This window comes from Dromiciops gliroides, chromosome 3 (genome assembly GCF_019393635.1).
Source record: "Dromiciops gliroides isolate mDroGli1 chromosome 3, mDroGli1.pri, whole genome shotgun sequence".
NCBI classification, from domain to species: domain Eukaryota; kingdom Metazoa; phylum Chordata; class Mammalia; order Microbiotheria; family Microbiotheriidae; genus Dromiciops; species Dromiciops gliroides.
In genome coordinates, this window is record NC_057863.1 from 653732617 (window position 1) to 653749793 (window position 17177).

A 17177-nucleotide genomic window follows, 5' to 3' on the forward strand; every position below is an offset into this window, starting at 1 on the left:
CATGTTACAGATGAGGAAATTGAGGCAAACAGGGTGAAGTGACTTGCCCAGGGTCACAAAGCTCCGAAGCGTCTGAGGCCAGATTTTAACTCAGGAAGATGAGTCTTCCCCATTTGTGTATATCGTGTACCTAATCTGTTCCACTGATCAAGCTTTTTTTTTTTTTTTAAATACTTTTTTTTTTTTTTTTACAGGGCAATGAGGGTTAAGTGACTTGCCCAGGGTCACACAGCTAGTGTCAAGTGTCTGAGGCCGGATTTGAACTCCACTGCACCACCTAGCTGCCCCTGATCAAGCTTTTTATTTCTTAACTGGCACGACATGTGTAGGAGGGCAGGCAGTGGACAGTGGGCATGATCCAAAGGTGAGGGTTGGTAGGACAAAATCAGTCCAAACTGCCTCACCTGTGGAGAATGATGAAACTTCTGGACTACATTTCCCAGAATCCTTTGTGTGGCTCTCTGGAGACGCTTTTGCAAACCCTGATTTCTCTGAAGGGCATGAGGGATTCTGGGAGTCATGGTTCAGAGGCTCGGTGTGGTTGAGGCATCTCTAGGGCACAGGACTGGGTGTTCAGGCCATTGTCAGCAGGGTAGCTCTTCCGGAGCTGGAGGGTGAGTGTGGGAGTGCGCACGCGTGGGCCCTGAGCCATGTACAAAGCCCTGATGGTCTAGGCTGGGGTGGGTGGTGTCTGTGAGTGTATGTGTGTGGCTGGGCTATATGTGTATGTGAATGCACGTTAGTGCAAGGGGGCTAAGCAGGTGGTGGGCGAACATGTCGGTGTAAGTGGGGCCAGCCTGGAATGTGTGTGCATGCATGTGAGTGCCAGATGCACTTCATGTTAACATAAATGTTAATTAAAGAGGGGCTAGGTGAATGCATGCCAGTGTAAGGGACACTGAACTGGAGTTAGTGTTAGTGTAAAAGGGGCCGGGCTGGAATGCGTGTGTAAGTGGGTTTTTGTAAAGGGGTCAGGGTTCTCCCAAGCTGTGAGAATGTGCTGCAGTGCGTGTGCACATCCGATTGGGTGCTTGTGTGGGAGGGCTGCTTGTGGGAGGGGTTGGCAATGGTTGTGAGAAGCTGGCTCGTGAACTCTCCCAATGAGGGAAAACAAGAAAGGCCAAACGAACCTGCAGACCCTGAGCATCCTAGCACCCAGCTTGAGTCTGAGATGCTGCTGGGAGCTGGCTCTGCCCCAGCACTGGGGTTTGGGTGGGAATGAGGAGCTCAGCTGCCACAAGTGTTTGAGGAGAGGACCTGTGTGTGTCTGCGTGGCAGAGCGCAGCCCCAGAAGGAGAAGAGCCTTTGTATGGTATTAGAACAAGACTTTAAAACAAGTGTTTTATTTCTGCCATTCTCTCATTTTCCTGATCTCTCTCTGTCTCTCTCTCTCTCTCAGCAGGGGAGTATACATTTCTTCACTAAGTTATATACCAAATGGATCCTAAGACCATAGATTTGGGGTTGGAAGAAACTTTAGAGTCCATCATGTTCAAATTCCTCATTTTACAGATAAGGAAACTGAAGCAACAGGTTCAGTGACTTGTCCAGGAACACACAAGCTAATGTCAGCAGTGGGATTTGAAGGCAGGTCTTCCTTACTCCAAGGCTTGTGCTACTGCTTCTACCTCTGGGGGGAGAGAAAAAAGGTGGGAAGGGGGAAGAGGTGGCAGCTCAGCCAAACCGCAGCCTGGTGGTTTTAATGGACCTTTCATTCGAATTTCCCTGCATAATATATGGGAAGGGGCAGGACCTGAAGTGGTTGATGCTGGAGCAATTTCTGATGCTGCAGGTTGGGGGATAGGACATGGATCAATACAGAAACCAGAGAAGGAAATGGCAAACCCCTCACTTCAGTGGCTTGGTCAAGAAAACTTGTCCATGGAGTCAGGAAGAGTGGGACATGACTGAATGACAACAAATACTTAGAATGCCGAGGAAACAGAGAGGAGGTTGTGACTGGGACCACAGAGGATTTGACCATGATCCGTGAAGAGAATGGGAAAATTAGAAGTCAGAGGGGACAGGAAGAAGAAGGAATCTTGCTGTTATATTGTGGAAGAAAGTAGGTAAGCAAGAGAAACTTATGTCCCTGCCTTCCTCCTCCGTGTCACTGGGGGACTCAGCAGTGCATCCAGCTTGGAATTATGGATGGATAAAAGGATGGATGGATGGATGGATGGATGGATGGATGGATGGATGGATGGATGGATGGATGGATGGATGGATGGATGGATGGATGGAAGGAAGGATGGATGGATGCATGGATTGGTGGATGGATGGGTGGGTGGGTGGGCAGGCAGTTTATTAAGTAGTTATTATAAGCCAAACACTAAGTGCTGGGAATACAAATACAAGCCCCCAAAAAGCCAGTCTCTAACTTCTAACTTGTAATAACCTCAATTGTAAAGAGGAAAGACACATAAAAGACATCTGGGAGATGATGTGGGGCAGGGGTAGGAAGGAGGTGGGTAAAAGAGGAAGAGGAGGCATGGAGGCATCTCCAGAGTGAGAATGTTTCAGAGTCAACAGGAGGTCGGAAAGTCGTGGCAAAGTCAGGGAGAAGTGAGTGTGCGTGGCCGGGGAAGTTCCTTAAGTACTGGTGCCTATGCATCAAGCCAAATGTTTGGTCAAACAAAACCAAAGCTTGTTGAAGAGAACAAAGCTCTGTGGCCCTCCCTTAGAGACTCCCCCCTGGCTTGACATCCATTTGTCACGTTTCTTTGGTCTGGGCATTCTGCAAGGTCCGTATCCACCTCGCCTGGTCATTTCTTTATCTTGTTCATAAGAATTTGTCCTGAGAGATTTTATCAAAAGATTCTGTTGTGAAAATTTATTTTGATTTGGGGACCCTACCTTTAGGCTGAGATTAGAAAGCCTTAGGCCCTCAGGGACTCCTCTGCTTCCGCTGAGCAAAAAAACCAAAACCAAAACCATGGGCTTTATGAAATGCCAGGTCAGGCAGCTGAGGGGAAAAGCCCCCAGCTCCCTCCATCCTGAGTGGATCTATCCCATCTATCCCAGAGATCCCGGACTCACCCAGGCCGGCCTCTGCCATAGCCCATGCAGAGGTCTCTGGGCGCACAGCAGGGGCCATGGCCCCTGGAGCCCTGGGTGTGGTACTCACAGACACCTGAGCATCCCCTCCCCCCGACCAGTGCAAAAAGCCCTGAAATTTGAGTGGAGAGAAGAAAGATATATATAGACCTGGGAGTTAGTCATTGAGAGGGAAGCCAGACTGACAGAGCTTGGGAGAGGCTGATGAGATTAAGAGAGCAGAAAGGCTGGAGCAGACGGGGGAAGGAGAAAAAGCTAAGAGCAAGAAAGGAGGAGGCCGGGGCAGCTAGGTGGCGCAGTGGATAGAGCACCAGCCCTGGACTCAAGAGTACCTGAGTTCAAATCCGACCTCAGACACTTAACACTTACTAGCTGTGTGACCCTGGGCAAGTCACTTAACCCCAATTGCCTCACTTAAAAAAAAAAAAAAAAGGAGGAGGAGGCCAGAGGGCAGACTGATGGAGCAGACAGGCAGAACAGGAGGCAGCGGAGAGCACAGAAGCGGTCAGCACAGGGTACAGGCGGAGTTAGAAGAAAGTAGCTGAGCAGTGAAAGTGGAAATACCCTAAGGCAAGAGGCGGCTACAGCCCTTACTGTATTAAACAAAGTTCCAGGCTCAGCAGGTGGAAAGAGACGCGCCCACAATACAGTCAGGTTGTACATTTTATTTCCCTGTTTTCTTAATTTTAAATAGTATCTCATAAATAAAGTCTGCTTTGATTGTTTAGTTAAGAGGCTTCTTAATCTTTTGCTTATCAGTTTGGGAGCAGTGTGGTGGAACTTTATAAACAGCTCACATTAAATTAATAGCAGTCAGATAGCCAAACAGTCAACAGTCCCAGATTAGTCCTCCAGCAAAATTAGTCCCCCCAAATTAGCCCCAGTCATTTAAAATATTTTCACATTTGAATGGTGACCACGAAGGGACTTACAGCCCAATTATAATTTTTTCTAAACCTATAATTTTTCACATAGTTATAATTTTCATAAGTTCAATTATATATTTTTCAAATTAGATATAGCTAGTTAATAACTCATTTTTTTACACTGTAATCCAGGTATCCTGTTCCTGCTTAAAATGGAAACCCCCACCCCCTGACTTATAGGATGGTGGCCTCGGTGAGGGGAAAGGTTTGGACCCTCAGGACGGGGTCCTGAGTAAGTCTCCATCCTTACTTTCCCCATCCAACTCAGCTTGATGCCCTCTTCTCCACACCTACACCTACCCCTTCTCTCCAAAGACTTCTGCCAGCCTGGCCTTGATAAGTCCTGGTCAATGATATTTCACTTCTAAAAGTGTCATTATAAGAGTCCATGCAGCTGGTAGGGCAAGTATACCTTTCCTCCCCATTTGGAAGATTTGAAAACTGCAGCTGTGACTGACAGTCAGTAGGAGAGCTGAGACAAGAATCCTTCCCTGGCCTGTGTCATTTCAATCAGACCACTCTGCTTCCCTGATGGGAAAACCAAAGGCTGATTATTAAGTAGATCAACTCCTTACACAACTTGTGAATGACAGGAGAAGATGGAAATCTTCTCTTCATTAAATAAAGCGCAGAGAGGTTGTTCCATATTCAGTATCATACAACAAGCACATAAGGGACAGAACTGTGAATTGCACCCATATTTCCTCATTCCTAGGGCAGGGTTCTTCTTATCCTTTGGAGCAAGGGTCCTTAGCTTTTTTGCCATGGACCCTTTTGAGAGTCTGATCAATGATCTTTTCAAATGAATAAAAATAAAATACATAGGATTTCAAAGGAGACCAATATAGTTATCAAACCGCTAGGTGGCACAGTGGATAGAGCACCGGCCCTGGATTCGGGAGGACCTGAGTTCAAATCCAGCCTCAGACGCTTGACACTTACTAGCTGTGTAACCCTGAGCAAATCACTTAACTCTTATTACCCTGCCCCCTAAAAAAGTTTGTGGACCCCAAGTTAAGAACCCCTACCTTAGAGAAACAAAAGGTAAAGAATTTACAGGAAAATAAATTTTAAAAATTAGAATGAAGAGGGGTTTTTTGATACTAGATTTTAATTTATATTATAAATCAATTGCCCTATTACTCTAGTCACTAGTCCTCTGAATTCCCTATCTAAAACACTTTGTTGTTTTTCAGTTGTTTCAGTTGTGTCTCACTCTTCCTGACCCCATCTGGGGTTTTCTTGGCAAAGATAGAGGAGAGGTTTGCCATTTCCTTCTCCAGCTCATTTTATAGATTAGAAAACTGAGGCAAACAGGGTTAAGTGACTTGCCCAGGGTCACATAGCTATTAAGTGTCTGAGAGCAGATTTGAACTCAGGAATCTTTTATCCACTGCACCACCCAGCTGCATTCATTTTAGCATTCCATTATATGTGTTGGCTTCCTTTAATGGAATATAAGTTCCTTGAGGGAAGGAACTATATCATATCTTCAGTTCTTAGTTCAGTAATAATAATTAATAGTCATAATGATAATTAGCATTTAAATGAGCACTTTATAGTTTGCAAAGCACTTTACAAATATCTCATTATATCCTCATAAAAATACGGTGGGTCCAACCATTCTGGAGAGCAATTTGGAATTATGCCCAAAGGGTGATAAAGCTGTGCATACCCTTTGACCCAGCAATTCCACTTTTAGGTCTTTTTCCCAAAGAAATCATGGAAGGGGGAAAGGGACCCACATGTACAAAAATATTTATAGCTGCTCTTTACGTGGTAGCAAGGAATTGGAAGTTGAGGGGGTGCCCATCAATTGGGGAATGGCTGGACAAGTTGTGGTATATGAATACAGTGGAATACTATTGTGCTGTAAGAAATGATGAGCAGGAGGAGTTCAGAGAAACCTGGAGGGTCTTGCGTGAGCTGATGATGAGTGAGATGAGCAGAACCAGAAGAACATTGTACACAGTATCATCAACATTGAGTGTTGATCTACTGTGATGGACTATATTCTTCTCACCAATGCAATGGTACAGAAGAGTTCCAGGGAACTCATGATAGAAGAGGATCTCCAAATCCAAGAAAAAGAAAGAAAGAAAGAACTGTGGAGTATAGATGCTGAATGAACCATACTATTTCTTTTGTTTTGGGTGCTGTTGGTTTTTTTTTTCTTTCTATTTTGAGGTTTTGCATCACTGCTCTGATTCTTTCTCTTGTAACAGGATTAATGCAGAAATAGGATTAATGTTATTATGTGTATATATATGTGTGTGTATATATATATATATATCTATATGTATATGTATATAGATATATAGATATAACCTATATCAGATTACCTGCTGTCTAGGGGAGGGGGGGGGGAAGGGAGGGAGGGAGAAAAATCTGAAATTGTAAAGCTTGTATAAACAAAAGTTGAGAACTATCTTTACATGTAACGGAAAAAATAAAATACCTTATATGTAAAAAAAAAAATACGGGGGGGGGGTGTTAATAAATTATACCCAGTGTACAGTTGAGAACACTGAGGAAGACAGCAGTCAAGTGATTTGCCCAGGGTCACCAACTAAGTGTCTGAAGCCACTTTGGAACTTGGGTCTTCCTAACACCAGGTCCAGCACTACAGTCACTGAACCTCCTGGCTGCTTCTCGGTATACCTTATAACACCTGGTACAAGCACAGTAAGCACTTAATAAATGCTTATTTCTTTCTTTTACTTATTATCAAGACTATCTGGTATTTTGGGGGAAATTAGATAAGCAGATCCATGGAATAGATTAGATCCAGAAGCAAACTTGCAGAAAGCTGAGAACTGAACCAAGGTTTTCCAATTCCTAGATCAGAGCCCAGTGCCTTGGCAGCTATTGTGACCTAAGGGGTCGAGGTCCCTTTCTTTAATGCCCGAGAGGGAGTGGGGCTGCTTCTGGTTCACCTTGAGTCTTTCTCCAGAGACCAAGAAGCTTAGACCTCGCTGGTGTGTAACAAATTTCACCTTGGTGAATTTGGGAGCTATAAGTGAAATTGTTCTTCATGACTTCTTCCTTACCCACAGCTTGGCTTGGTGGAGACTCTGCCCTTCCTCAAGCTAAAAGTCCCAAGAAGGAAGAGAAGGTAATGGCTACTGGGCTCCTGACTATCTGTTCCAGGTGAGTCAGGCTTTTTTCTTTATCCTGGAATGACATTTCGGTTCTTGGCCTGTGAACACTTTCTTTCCCTTGTCTTTGACCTCTGGACAACCACGCCTCATTCAGAGAGCCTGAGATTTACCTGTCCTCAGGAAACTGGTGATTCTATTATGAGTTAGATTTCTGAGTGTTTGTAGCTCTTTAGAGCTGGAAGGAATGTCAGGAATTTTTCTTTTTCTTTTTGCAGGGCAATGAAGGTTGAGTGATTTGCCCAGGGTCACATAGCTAGTTAAGTGTCAAGTGTTTGAGGCTGGATTTGAACTCAGGTCCTCCTGAATCCAGGGCCAGTGCTTTATCCACTGTGCCACCTCGCTGCTGCCTAAAAATGGATTTCTTTCATAATTCTTTACATAAAGTTGAATTTGTATAATGCGAATTTACATAAAGTGAGAATTGTCTGTACTGAATTATCTGCCTTGTTAGTCACAGCTATTAAAGATAGGAGAGTTCTCACCATTAAAGTCTTTGGCACTGTTTTTAAAAAAAAGATAGTTTATTCATGTAAATGACACTTAAGAAGATGTATTATTATCTGCTACTGCACCGTAGGGACCAAGAGCCTTTCCACCTGACTTGTAATTGAAATCTATTTGTAGGAATTGTTTGCTAAAGTAGAAATGATGAAAACTTTGGGGAAAGTGAGCACACTGAATCTGTAATAGAGCAGAACTTTTAGAAGGCAGCTTTCAAATGGTTCAGGGAGAAGATGGTAGAATTGTACAAAGGAAATCAATTCAAGAGAGATGGAGTGTGGGGGGAGAGAAAGAATGAGATTCTAAAGATGCAGAAGGAAACTGTTCTGATGGAAACCAGACAGAATTGTCTTTTGTGTGTGTATGGAGGCAATGAGGGTTCAGTGACTTGCCCAGGGTCACACAGCTAGTAAGCGTCAAGTGTTTGAGGTTGGATTTGAACTCAGGTCCTCCTAAATGCAGGGCTGGTGCTTTATCCACTGCACCACCCAGCTGCCCCCTTTATTTTATCTTTTTTTTTTTCCCCCTCAGACAGAATTGTCTAAAGAATGTTAGAAAGCTGAGGAGCCAGCTCAGCCTAAATTCCCTCACCAAATGAAAAACTGCCTAATCCACTAAAATAAGAAAATGGAAAAAATGGAGAGATAAAAAAATGAGGGAAAAGACTTACTACTCTTGGAGTTGCTGCCTATAAAACCAAATTGTTTTGCAGCCTGGAATCCTGGAATGCTCACTTAACTTTGATGTGGGTCAGGCATGGCCACAGACCCAGCCCCTTGTGCGTAGCATGTGCACTCCTCCCCACACATACTTCTCTGGCTCACCCCAACCTTCCCTCCTGCTGGCTGCTCTGAGTTTTCCCTAGAGCAGAGCCAGCTACTGCAACTCATCTATCACTTACAACTCTCTCTAAACCTTTGGGTTAGAGAAACCTTGGTGGTCATGTACGCTTCCTACTTACACAAAATCAGTCACAGTGACACTATTAATTCTTAATCATAAAACATTTATTAATAAGAAAAGAAGAAATAATTAGAACTTTTACTCAATAAAAGGCAAAAAGCAGGATTAACGAAAACATTGTACTCCATCCATAATTCTGGCCCACCCTCCCACCAATGCATTCAGTGTCCACGGGGCATAGTAGGCACACACAGAAAATGGGAAAGTGAGAGGCACATGTGTGGGGAAACCCTCTGTATGGTAGGCATCTTTGTCTTTGGTCCCTTTAAGAATAATCTGTACCAGGGGCAGCTAGGTGGTGCAGTGGATAAAGCACTGGCCCTAGATTCAGGAGTACCTGAGTTCAAATCTGGCCTCAGACACTTGACACTTACTAGCTGTGTGAAGCCGGGCAAGTCACTTAACCCCCATTGCCCAGCAAAAAAAAAGAAAAAGAACAAGAAAAAAAAAAAAGAATAATCTATTCTGGGGGCAGCTAGGTGGCGCAGTGGATAAAGCACCGGGCCTAGATTCAGGAGGACCTGAGTTCAAATCCGGCCTCAGACACTTGACACTTACTAGCTGTGTGACCCTGGGCAAGTCACTTAACCCCCACTGCCCCACAAAAAAACCCCAAAAAAACAAAACAAAAAAGAATAATCTGTATCATGCAAAGCTGCTTCTCCGCTAGCTACTCCCCGTCCAGTCCCCACTACCTTCTTGCAGGGCAAAACTGCTCCTCTTCCTCCCTCAAGCTGATGAAGTAGTGACAAGCTCTTCTCACTTACAGCCATCCTTAAGAGGCACTGAAGAAAACGTGTGCTCTTTCAGCGATAGGTGGTTCCCTTGATCTGGATAACAGCCAAGCTCCTTAGATCTGCAAACAGTGGGAACTCCTGCTTTGTCCAATCAGCTCAGAGGCTCTGCTCACAGCAAACCGGTGAGAACAGTCATGGGCAATGCAGGTCTCCCTGGAGAGATTTCCCTTATGTCCTGTGGAGGACACCGGAGAGCAATAAGCCCCCATAGCTCTTTCCCTGGCAGCAGAATTTGGTCATCTTCCAATGAGTAGTCAGCAAACTCCAGCTTTTCTCCAGCAAAGTAATGCCTCTCTTCCCATCATCGGGTTCCCAGTAATTTGTGTAGAGTCAGCTATTTCAGCCAGGGGTCCTAAGATTCTTGTAGCTCCTCGTGCACTTAATTTATTTTCTGCTTTCTTCCCTCTCTTCCTAGAGCTTTCTCTCTGGCTTCTATTCCAATGCCTCATGTGCTTGTGGGTCCTAGGCCAGTGATGTGTGCAACCATCTTGAGAGGGGTGACTGACACCTAACAGGGCATCTACATACACATGCAGGCATGTATGCACACATGCACACACACACACCATCCAGGGGCTACGATATCCTCTTGCCTCCCCAACCCTAATGCCAGTGTTAAAGGAAGTCTAGTCCATCAGACCCACACCCTACTGGCACCCACTGACCTGTCTGCTTCATGGAGGCCCTTGTTCACTGATCAGCATAGTGGGGATTCCTTCTGACTCTCCCTTCACTAGGATTAAGCATTGGAGGCATCTCCTTCCTTCCTCTACCTGAATCCAAAATCCTGAGAAACTCCCCTCTTTTTTTTTTTTTTTTTTTTTTTGGTAAGGCAGTTGGGGTTAAGTGACTTGCCCAGGGTCACACAGCTAGTAAGTGTTAAGTGTCTGAGGCCGGATTTGAACTCAGGTACTCCTGACTCCAGGGCCGGTGCTCTATCCACTGTGCCATCTAGCTGCCCCAGAAACTCCCCTCTTAATCCTACCAAACTGGTGCTTGGCTGCTTCTCTGTCCTGCTTTGTTGAAAGTAGTTTACATAAAGAAATGAAAGTGTCCTATTCTTCTTCAACTCTCTCATGCACATCTGTCAACTAAAAGTGGCCCTTATAGAGGCTAAAAGATCTGTTCAGATACACATCTCCACTGGTCAAATCACCGCTCACAACCTCTTGTCTTCCATCTTGGCTCATTAACTTTTTTTTTTTTTTTGGTGAGGCAATCGGGGTTAAGTGACTTGCCCACAGTCACACAGCTAGTGTCAAGTGACTGAGACTGGATTTTAACTCAGGTCCTCCTGAATCCAGGGCCAGTACTCTATCCACTGCGCCACCTAGTTGCCCCCCAGCTCATTAATTCTTACTTAAATTTCTGATGACAAAATTAAGGAAGAGACACTAATAATAAAAGGATTTGTGATACCCCTAAAAAGGAGATATCTTTAAGACATTTTAAAAAAAGACAAGTATAGTCTCCATGTGACATTGGAAAGATGCAGTCCTAGGCTAGAAGTTAAGAAGATCTGGGTTCAAATCCTGCTTTAGAAACTTAACAGCTGTGATCCTACTCAAGTTATTTAACTTTTCTAAGGCTCAGTTTGCTCCCCTGCAAAATAAAGATAATAATTGCATCTACTTCACAAGATTGTGGCAAGTATCAAATGAGATCATGTATGTGATGCCAACCTTAAATCATTATGTAAGTGATTATAATTTACAAGGAGAGTGCTTTCACATCCAGGCAAATGATCTCTTTTTCAGATGGCCCTTAGCTAAAGAATTATTGTATTGACATTCTAGATTTCACTTGGCCTGTCTTGTAGATAAATGATCTTCAAAGTGGTCCAAGTTCAAGGCTGGACATGACAGGTCAGTAATTATCAAAATTATTTTCTTCAAGGACAGTCTGACCATCTATAAGCACCAGTGGCCCCCTAATAATTCCAGGATCAAATAAGAACTCTGGCTTTTAAAACCCTTAACAACTGAACTTCAACCCAACTTTCCAGTCTTATTACCTATTACTTGCCTTCATTCTAGAATATTGAATGAGCAAAGACCCCCCACATGTAATAGGAATTATGGAAAGATTAGAGAAGTTAGTCAATAAGCATTTATTATATCCTGAAGACTGGAGATACAAAGAAAGGTAAAAAGTGTCTGCTCTCAAGGAGCATACAGTCTAGTGGGGGAGATGACATGCAACATAGATCTATCTATGCCTCTCTAGCCTCTCTGCTGACCTCCAATCTCACATCTCTAACGGCCTTTAAGATATTTCAAGGGGCAGCTAGGTGGCACAGTGGATAGAGCACCGGCCCTGGATTCAGGAGTACCTGAGTTCAAATCCGGCCTGAGACACTTGACACTTACTAGCTGTGTGACCCTGGGCAAGTCACTTAGCCCCAAATGCCTCACTAAAAACAAAAAAAAAAAAAAAAAAAAAACAACAAAAAAAGATATTTCAAACTGAACATCCAGTGGACATCTTAAACTCAACATGTCCAAAATGAAACTCATTATCTTTCCCTCTCCCAAGCTTCCCTTCCAGCCCCAAGGCATGCATCCTTCCTTCCAGCCCCAAGGCATGCAAACAAGGTGTGATCCTCAACTCCTATCTCCAATTTATTGTAAAGGCCTGTCAATTTCATCTTTGCACATGTCCCCCTTCTTTTCTCTCTCACTGCCACCAATCTGGTGCAGGCCCTCATCCCCTCAAACCCAGGTCTTTGCATTAGGCTGCTGGTGGGTCTGCCTACCACACGTCTCTCTCCTTTTTGGTCTAGCCTCCATTTGGCCACAAAATTGATTTTCCTAAAGCACAGGTCTGACCGCATCACCCATCCCCATACTCAATAAACCAGTGTCTTCCTATCACCTCCAAGATCAAATACAAAATCATCTGTTTGGTGTTCAAAGCCCCATCATACCCGAACCCCACTACCTTTCTGCTCTTCTTACACCTTATACTCTTTAATCCAGTGACACGGGCCTCCTGGCTTTACCACCAGTAAGATATTCCGTCACTCAGCTCTGGGCATTTTCTCTGGCTCTCCTTCTTGTCTAGAATGCTATCCCTCTCCTCATCTCTGCCTACTGGCTTCTCTGGATTCCTTCAAGTCCCAACTAAAATCCCACCTTCCACAAGAAGTCTTTCCTGATTCCTCTGAATTCAAGTGTCTTCCCTTCATTGTTTCCTATTTATCCCACGCATGGCTTATTTATATATATTTACTTATTCTCTCCCCCATTAGATTGAGAATTCCTCATGGGCAAGGACTGTCTTTTGCCTTTAGGGAAGCATCTCCAACTGCAAGGCAATTCTGACACACACTCCAGGTTACAATGCATACCACAGTCCAGCCAAACTGGTTGGTTGTTCCCCACACAAGGCACTGCAGCTTTCAACTCTGAGCATTTATACTGGTTTTACCTCATCCTGGAAGGAGCTTTCTTCTCACACCTGCCTTGGAGAAAAGTTGAGCTCAGGCACCCCTTTCTTCATGAAGCCTTTCCCGTCCCCCTCATCTACTAGTATTTCCTCCCTGAGATTGTGTGTCTGTGCATCCATGTTTTCCTTGACTAGATTATAAAGTCCTTGAAGGTAGTGTCTGTTCTTTCTTGGAGTCAGGAAGACCGGAATGCAAATCCTGCCTTAGGATAGCTGTGTGACTCTGGGAAAGTTGCTTCATCTATTTATTTGCCTCAGTTTCCTCAACTGTAAAATAGGAATCATACCAACACCTACTTCCCAGGGCTGTTGTGAGGATAAATAAGATAATTTTTGTCAAGTCCTTAGCATGGTACCTGGAACGTAGTTGATGCTATGCAAATATTTATTCACTTTACTTCCTCTCCCTTTTTTTTTAATGTCCTTGGCACTTAGAACAATGCCTAGCAGAGAAGGCACATCAGTAAAGCCTCAGAGAAAACCACAACTTGCCCAAAAGACCAATTAGAATTCCTCAAAAAAAAAAAAAAATGTGCAAGAGCTAAAGAAGTTTAAAAGGACATAAATGAAATGAGAGCAATAGAAGAAAGAACTAGGAAGGGAATGAAATCTATGAAGACTTAGAGAATTGATAGCTTAGCACACAATATATAGTATCTTGTAAAACCAAGACACTCTAAAAATTAGAATGAACCAAACAGAAGTTAAGGACTTTATGAGCCAACAAGAAACATTGAAACAAAGTGAAAAGATGGAAAAATTAAAGAAAATGTATGATACCTCATATTAAAAAAAAAAACTGACCTGGGAAACAAATCAAGGAGAGTTACTTTAAGAATCACTAGACTGGGCAGCTAGGTGGCGCAGTGGATAAAGCACCGGCCCTGGATTCAGGAGTACCTGAGTTCAAATCCGGCCTCAGACACTTGACACTTACTAGCTGTGTGACTTAACTGTGTCACTTAACCCTCATTGCCCAGCCAAAAAAAAAAAAAAAAGAATCACTAGACTACTTTAAAGCCAGGTCCAAAGAAAGAGCATACATACACCCATACACACATACATATATATGACATTTCAAGAAATCATGAAAGAAAATTGACAAATTACAAGTGGACAAAGTTAGAAATAAAAAGAATTCACTAATAATTTCCTGAAAGAAATCTCAAAAGGAAAAAGAAGCCAAAGTCAAAAAAGCACAGTTAATATTTATGATTCTAAAAGGTAATAGCAAGGGGGCAGCTAGGTGGTGCAGTGGATAGAGCACTGGCCTTGGATTCAGGAGGACCTGAGTTCAAATCCGGCCTCAGACACTTGACACTTACTAGCTGTGTGACCCTGGGCAAGTCACTTAACCCTCATTGCCCTGAAAAAAAAAAAGGTAATAGCAAAAAAGGACTTAATTAAAAAAGATAAAGAGGGAAATCACATTTTGCTGAAAGATAGCATAGACGATGCTATTTCAATATTTCACATATATACACCAAATGGCATAGTATCCTAATATTTAAAAGAAAAGCTAAATGAATTAGGGAGAAATAATAAAATTATAATACTGGGGGGACCTTTTAGAGCTAGACAAACCTAAACAGAAAATGAATATAAGGATTGGAATGGATTTTTGGCGAGGCAATTGGGGTTAAGTGACTTGCCCAGGGTCACACAGCTAGTGTCAAGTGTCTGAGGCTGGATTTGAACTCAGGTCCTCCTGAGTCCAGGGCCAATGCTCTATCACTGTGCCACCTAGCTGCCCCTAGAAATGGATTTTTAAAAATAAGTTAGATATGGTAGACATTTGATGACTACTGTGGGAATAGAAAAGATTATACCTATTTCTTCACTGTGCCTGGCATCTTTACACCAATCAACTTGTATTAAGGCACACAAACCTCACAAACAAATGCAGAAAAGCAATATTATTCAACACATCCTTTATTATAGGCCACAATGCAAAAAAATTTTAATAAAGAGCTATTTTTTAAAGGATAAAAATCAACTGGTAGGTCAAAGATCAAATCATAGGAATGAAAGATAATTTCATTACAGATAATAACAACAGGGAGAAAACATACCAAAATTGGGAGAAGAAAAAGAACATATCGGTGAATTTGGCAATGTCATTTTTAAAAAAAATCTTGAAAACCAACAAATTTTAAAACACCAAACACCAAAATAGAAATCCTGAAAATCAAGGGGAACATTAAAAAAAAATGAAAGCAGAAAAACTATTAAATTAATAAACAAAACTAGGAACTCTAAAAAAACCCAATAAAATAAATCAGCCATTAGTTGATTTTACTGAAAAGAAAAAAGAAAAAAAAAACCAATTTTTTTTTAATTCACAAAAAAATGTAGAAGAAACAAAGGGCATTAAAAGATATTACTTTCTGCCAAGTTGTATGACAATAAAACTGACAACTTAACTAAAATAAATGAATATTTGCCCCCAAAATGAAATACACAGATTAGTATAACAAGTAGTGGAGATTTTAAACAAGCTGGACAAACAACTAATGAAATCCCAAAGGAAAATGCTCAGGACCAGATTAATTCACAAGTTAATTCTATCTAATATTCAAAGCACAATAAATTCCAATATCACATCAACTGTTTGTAAAAATATCAAAAGAAGGGATCCTATCAAATTCTTCTACAATACAAACATTGTCTTGATACCTAACCCAAAATAAGTCAAAATAAAGGAAATAGTAGATGATTGTCCTTAATGGATATAGATGCAAAAATTTTAAATAAAATATTAACAAAGAGGCTAAAAAATCATATCATAAAGATTATTCAGTACAATCAGGTTGGATTTATATCAGGAATGCAGAATTGGTTTAATATTAGGAAAACTATAAATATAACTAATCATATTAATAACCAGAACAACAAATCGTATGATTATATCAATGGACATGGAAAATGTTTTGGACAAAATACAACATCCATTTCAGTTAAAAACACTAGAAAACATAGGAATAAAATGACCTATCATCAACATAATAGTGTATATCTAAAACCAAGAGCTAAAATTACATAAAAGTGAGATAAACTTGAGTCCTATCCAGTAAGATCATGGGAGAAGCAAAGCTGTCCACTCTCTCTACTACTATTTAATATAGAAATGCAAGCAATTGCAATGACAAGAATAAGAATTTAAAGGAATTATCATAGGCAAAGAAGAAACATTATTGCTCTTTGCCAAAGATATGATTGTGTACTTAGAGAGTTCACTAAAAAAATTTAAATAATAACTTCAGCAAAGTTGCAGAATATAAGATAAATCCACACAAATCATCAAGATTTCACTATACTACCAATAAAACCCAGCAGGGAAAGATTAAAAAAAGAGAAATTCCTTTCAAAATAATTATAGAATGCATGAAAAACTTTGGAGTCTACCTACCAAAATACACATAGGAACCATATTAATACAACTACAAAACAATCTTTATGGAAATAAGGACAGAGAGAAATAACTAGAAATATTTCAAAACTGCTCATGTGGGTAAATTAAGCCAATATAATAATAATCTCAATACTACTTAAATTAATTTATTCAATATCACATCAAAGTACTAAGGGATTACTTTACTGAACTAGAAAAAAAAATCATGGAATTCACCTGAAGGAACAAAACATCAAGCTTCTCAAGGGAAATTTTTTGAAAAGATATGGGAATGAAAGGAGCTTAGCAGTACCAGATCTCAAACTTGCTACAAAGGAAGGATCATCAGAACAATTTGGTACTGGTTAAAAAAGAGAGAGAGAGAGATCAATCAATGGAACAGGTTGGGTATACAACATACAGAAGCAAATGAACTTAAAAGCCTAGTGTTTGATAAACCCAAGGAAGGACCCCAGTTACTAAGGTAAGGATTCACTATTTGAAAAAAAAATTGCTGGGAAAACTAAACAGCAGTCTGACAGAAATTATACTTAGACCAATATCACATATTATATGCCAATGTAAGTTCCAAATGGATAAATGACATAGACATAAAAGGACACATCATTGACAAATTAGAGGAACAAGGAAGAAAGTATCTTTCAGATCTATGGATAAGAAGGGAATAAGCATTCATATAGTACTACTAGGCACCAGGCACTATGTTATTTCTTGGGGTTTTTTGTTTGTGTGTTTGTTTCTTTTTGTTACAAATATTCTCTCATTTGATTCACACAATAATACTGTAAGGTTGGTGCTATTATTATCCCTGTTTTACAGCTGAGGAACCTGAAGCAAACAGAGGTTAAGTGACCTGCCCAGGGTCACACAGCTAGTAAGTATCTGAGGCCAAATTTGAACTCAATTCCTGAGT

General features: G+C 41.5%; 1 long non-coding RNA gene across 1 annotated transcript in view; it reads left to right on the forward strand.

Annotated features, from left to right (window-relative positions):
* Nucleotides 1–510: 510 nt before the first annotated feature.
* LOC122746906 overlaps nucleotides 511–17177 on the forward strand; it is a 30592-nt gene continuing 13925 nt past the window's right edge. Inside the window, exons 1-3 of the long non-coding RNA XR_006355588.1 lie at nucleotides 511–614; nucleotides 1403–2069; nucleotides 7040–7133. This is a non-coding gene — a long non-coding RNA (uncharacterized LOC122746906). The remainder of the gene's footprint in view (nucleotides 615–1402; nucleotides 2070–7039; nucleotides 7134–17177) is intronic.